Genomic DNA, 5,983 nt, shown 5'->3' with positions numbered 1-5,983 from the left:
AAATGGACGGGAATGGTATAGGTGTCAGTGTTGGTATTAGCATTGGTATTGGGGCTCATACCATTGGTCTGACTTTATGATTGTTCCATCCTATTTTATTTTGGGATTATATAATTATATTAGATCTCATATGGTTATGGTTTTAGATTATGGTTAGGTTTGGTTACAGTTGTTGGTTGGCATCAGACGGTTGGACTCATTTGGATGGTCATGATCATAGACCTATCCTGAAGTTTTGGATCATACAATAACACTATCTTGTTATACATTTGAAATTTATCTGAATGGGGGTGGTATCCGATCCTGGTTGGACTTGGGATGCTTATTATGATAAGACCCTGGTTTGGGTAGTGTAAAGTTGGTATCAGAGCTTTAGGTTCATGACAATTGGGAGTCCACAAAGTCGAATCGAGTAGAGTCTTTTTTAAGGGTGTGTAGCACTCCATACTCATAAGAGAGAGGCTACAAGGCATTTAGGAATGTTTCACTTTCTTGGTATTCTATTCTCAAGCTTGGATTTTAAGTCCTGAAATCTTCTCTAATCCTTGTTTGTTCTCTTTCTAGATCATGCCTCGATGATCTAGAATATAATGAAACTCTTCTGTCAAGTGATGATGTTGATGGGGTACGCCCTACATTTGCAGTCCATACTTGGTCTAGTGGTCTTATCCCTGATTGGGATGAAGTTTCTCTGGTTCCTTCCAGTCCTTCTTAGGCCCTTCAGGATGATATAATGAATGCAGAATTTCATCAATCGATTCATGTCATTGCTCAGTTAGTTGCTGCTCAGGCTGAGCGGGATGCATTTGGTGTTTCATCTGTTAAGGACATAAGGGTTGGCCAGTTTATGAAGATGAATCCTCCTACTTTTACTAGTGTGAAGGTAGAGGAGGATCCATGGGGTTTCTTGGATGAAATAGAGAAAATATTCTAGGTGATGCAAACTACGAATATGGAAGGGGTAAATTTTTCAGCTTATCAGCTTAAAGATGTTGTGTACTAGTAGTATGAGGAGTGAGATAAGGATGAAGGTTATATTGAGGAGTTATCCTTATGGGAGACTTTCTCAAATGCTTTTCTGGATTGGTTTTTCCTTAGGAGCTAAGAAAAGAGAAGATGGAGAAATTTGTGAATCTTAAGCAAGAAAAAATGTCTTTCAAAGAATATGCCTTGACATTTCATCAGTTGTCAAGGTATGCTCCAGAATTGGTGTTCGATATGAGGGTGAGGACGAGAAATTTCACTTTTGGGCTATCTCAAGATTTGATCCTTGAAAGATAGACTGCATTGCTGATCAAAGATATGGATATTTTGAGGTGGTTGTTCATTTGCAATAGGTGGAGGAGGAAAATAGAAAACAAGTAGATTTTGGGGAAAGGTAGGATAAGAGAAATAGGTTCTCTGAGCAGTGTGGTCAGGGTGGCGGTAAATGGCAAAAGAAGAAGTGGGGGAGTTCTAGTTTTTTCTCTAATACTAGTGCTCCTTACCCGAAGCAGTCAGGTGATAAGCATTAGCACGGTGGTGATAATTGTTTTGGATGGGGTGCCCAATTTCAAGTGATTGGGGCTCAGTCGACTTCTTTATGCCCTTATTGATGGTTCTATGGTCGTCTTCATCGAGGATTTTGTGATAAGTGGAGAGACAAATGTTTCAAATGTGGTCAACCAGACCATATGTTTAGAAACTGTCTGGTTGGTAAGGGTGCTTCAGGAGCAGATAATGCTCCGGTTGCTTTATCTTCTGCTCCTGCACCTAGTGGTGCTGCTTCAATGTCAGCTCCTGCTTCTAGTAATGGCACAGGTCAAAATAGGTTATATTCTATTACATCTCAACAAGAATCTAAGGCATCACATGTTGTCATTACTGGTATGTTACAACTCTTTTCTCTTGACGTGTATTGTTTCCTTGATCTGAGGTCCACTCTCTCTTATGTGACCTCTTTTTTGGTTATGTGTTTCAATTTTGATTCAGAGGTTATTTCAGATTCTTTTTCTATTTCTACCTTGATAGGTGACTCAGTTATTTCTAAAAGAGTTTATAAGGGGTATGTGGTATCTGTTGGTAGTAGGCAAACTTTAGTAGATTTGATATAATATATTTTGTTGTCATTCTGGGAATGGATTGGTTACATTCTTTTTACACGTCCTTAGATTATTAGAATTGTAAGGTTGTTTTTAGGTTCCCTGGTGAACCGATTATAAAGTGGGAGGGTGTTTCCCTAGCTCCTAGGGGAAGGTTTATTTCTTATCTTAGAGCTCGGAGATTAATCTCCAAAGGGTGTCTCTATCATTTGGTACGGGTTAAAGATTCTAAGGTCCTTCTTTACATTTGGTTCCGGTGGTAAATGAGTTTTCTGAGGTCTTTTCGGATGATCTTCCTGGTGTTTCTTTGGATAGAAAAATCGAGTTTGGTATTGATTTGGTTTTGGACACTCGTCTAATATCTACTCCTCCTTATAGAATGGCTCCGACTGAGTTGAGGGAACTCAAGGAACAACTTAAGGATCTTCTAGATAAGGGGTTTATTCATCCTAGTATATCCCCATGGGGTGCACCAATATTATTCGTACGCAAGAAGGATGGTTCCCTTCGGATGTACATTGACAATCGATAGTTGAATAAGGTAACGATTAAGAACAAGTATCCTCTTCCAAGGATAGATGACTTGTTTGATCAGTTGCAAGGTGCCAATTTTTTTTCTAAGATAGATCTTCAGTCTAGGTATCACTAGCTTAAGATTAGGGAGGTAGATATCCCTAAGACGGCTTTTTGTACTCCTTATGGGCACTTCAAATTCTTGGTAATTTTTTTTGGCTTGACTAATGCCTCAGCAATATTTATGTATTTAATGAATAAGGTTTTCAGGCAGTTTTTGGATTTTTTTTGTCATTGTGTTCATTGATGACATCCTGGAGTATTCTAGAAGTAAGGTAGATCATGCTAATTACCTTTGTGTGGTATTGCAGATCTTGAAGGAGCAGTTTTTATATGCCAAGCTCTCCAAGTGTGAGTTTTGATTGAACTCTATGACTTTCTTGGGTCATATTATTTCTGGTGAGGGGATCATGGTGGATCCAAAAAAGGTAACCATAATTCCAACTGATATTCAGAGCTTCTTGGGTTTGGTTAGATACTATAGGCGGTTTGTAGTCTCGAGGATAGCTGCACCACTGACTAAGTTGACTCAGAAGAAAGTAAAGTTTTCTTGGTTGGATGCTTGTGAGGGGAGTTTTGAGAAGCTTAAGGATAAGATAATTTCATCTCCAGTTTTCACATTGCATGAAGGCAATAAGCGCTTTGTGGTTTATTCTGATGCATCTCGGGTGGGGCTTGGTTGTGTTTTGATGTAGTATGGGAAAGTGAGTGCCTATGCTTCCAGGAAATTGAAGATACATAAAAGAAACTATTCTACTCATGACTTAGAGCTTCTTGCGGTGGTCTTTACTTTAAAAATCTGGCAACATTATATGTATGGAGTGCACGTGGACATCTTTTCTGGTCATAAGAGTCTACCTCATGTATTCACTCAAAATAAGCTAAACCTCAGGCAGAGAAGATAGTTAGAGCTTTTCAAGGACTATGATATGAGTTTTCACTATCACCTAGGTAAAGCTAACATGGTTGATGATGCTCTTAGCAGGTTTTCCATAGAGAGTTTAGCTCATGCAGATAAAGAAAAATGGGAATTGGTGAAGGATATTCACTATTTGGCTAATCTTGGAGTTCATTTCTTGGACTCCAATAATGGTGGTGTGATGGTATAGGAAGTAGTTTGGTCGTCTCTTATGTAGAGATTAAGGAGAAGCAAGTGCTAGATCCTGTCTTGATGAAAATCAAGAGTGATGTTAGTGTGCAAAAGGTGATGGTCTTTGAGATCAGTGGTGATGGTACTTTACCGTACCAAGGGAGATTGTGTGTTCCTAATATCGACAGTTTACGAAAAAGGATTTTGCCAGAGGCGCATGAATCGCGCTATGTTGTTCATCCCAGTTCGACAAAAATGTATCATGATCTCAAGGAGTTTTATTGGTGGAGTGGTATGAAGAGGAATGTGGCTGATTTTATGACTAAATGCATGGTGTGTCAATAAGTTACAGTTGAGTACATGAGGCCTAGTGGGTTATATCAAGAAATTGATTTACCCAAATGGAAATGAGAGGTGATTAATATGTATTTTGTTACCGATCTTCCTTGGTCCCGGAATAAATTTGATTCAATTTGGGTCATCGTGGATAGGATGACAAAGTCCGCTCACTTTTTGCTTGTGAGGACTATCTTTTCGATTGAGGATTATGTGCAGTTGTATCTTTATAATATTGTGAAGAAAGACTGCCAGAAGTGAGATGAATACTGTATACCTATTTTGATTATCTCTGATCGTGGTATGCAATATTCATCTCACTTCTGGAAGTCTTTCCAGAAGTGATTGGGGACTAAGGTTAGTTTGAGTACTACTTTTCATCCACAGATGGATGGGCAAGTAGAGAGGACCATTCAAATGTTGGAAGATATGCTTCAGGCACGCGTGATTGATTATGGTGGAAATTGGGTTGAGTATCCACCTTTGGTAGAGTTTGCTTACAATAATAACTATCATTCTAGCATTGGTATGGCCCCTTTTGAGTCATTGTATGGAAGGAGGTGTAGATCTTCTATTGGTTGGTTTGAGCTTAGTGAGGCGGATATGTTCGGTCCGAGTTTGGTTTATCAGGTTATCAAAAAGGTACAGGTGATTCAGGATCGGCTTATGGCTGCCCAAAGTCCCCAAAGTCCTATGCAGATTAAGGTATAGAAACTTGAAGTTTGAGGTTGGGGATAAGGTGTTCCTAAAGGTATCTCCTATGAAGGGAGTAATGCGATTTGGAAAGAAGGGAAAGCTCAATCCTCGATTTGTTGGTCCTTATGCAATTTTGTAGAGGGTTGGTAATATGGCTTATAAACTGGAGTTGCCTTCTAATTTGAGCTCCATTCATCCGATATTTCACGTCTCTATGTTGAGAAAGTGCATTAATGATCCTTCTTCGGTTGTTCCTTTAGAAGATTGGGTATCTCAAATTCTCTGTCTTATGAAGAGATCTCGATTGAGATATTGGATAGGCAGGTTCGTCGATTACGGACCAAGGATGTGGCCTCAGTTAAAGTTCTATAGCGGAACCACAAGGTGAAAAACCTCTAACTGTCTGAACTGTGGAGTTGATGGGACATGTCCCCAACTAACTCCGTCTACTGAAAATAAACTGAGTTTAATGCCATAATAAAATAATGATCATCCTCGAATGAAGATGACTCACTTCTACATCTACTGCTGCTGACTGAGTCTGGATTGCTAAGGGTGCTTTGGATCTCGTGCTTCTGAACCTATGGTATAAGACACCATAGCACAAGAGAAAAGTATATGCCAGTACTTTGAATTTACTGGTATGCTAGATGAGGTAAGGCTAAATGCAAGGGCTTATCCATGAACATAGATTAACTGAATAACATGAGAATACTGAATGAGGACATATGCATAAATGCATAAACCATAACTGAAATCATCGTGACTCTGAATACTGATACTCGGATACTGTTTTACTGATATCTGAACTCACTACTAATACTGAGATACTGAATAACTGAATCTTCTGATATTGATAACTGAGTACTGGAGTTGAGATCAGTCCTCTCTAGCGGGTGACCTCTTAAACTTAATGATAATGGGAATGCTCAACTAAAATCTAAGATCAGTCTTATCTAGCGGGTGATCTCTATATATACTGATAATTAATATGATTTGACTTAATCTGAGATCAGTCCTATCTAGCGGGTGATCTCTGAATCTAATGATATTAAAGCTGATTAACTGAATCTGAGACCAGTCCTATGTAGCGAGTGATCTCTGAGTCTGTTGATAATCATAACGACTGACTGTATCTGACAGTTCTTACTCTCTACTATTGAGCTGAGTTCCTTTACTAAGACTGATTCTAAAACTGAAACTGTGG

The sequence above is a fragment of the Capsicum annuum genome, chromosome 12 (genome assembly GCF_002878395.1).
Source record: "Capsicum annuum cultivar UCD-10X-F1 chromosome 12, UCD10Xv1.1, whole genome shotgun sequence".
Lineage (NCBI taxonomy): Eukaryota > Viridiplantae > Streptophyta > Magnoliopsida > Solanales > Solanaceae > Capsicum > Capsicum annuum.
Note: the sequence above shows the minus strand (reverse complement) of the source record.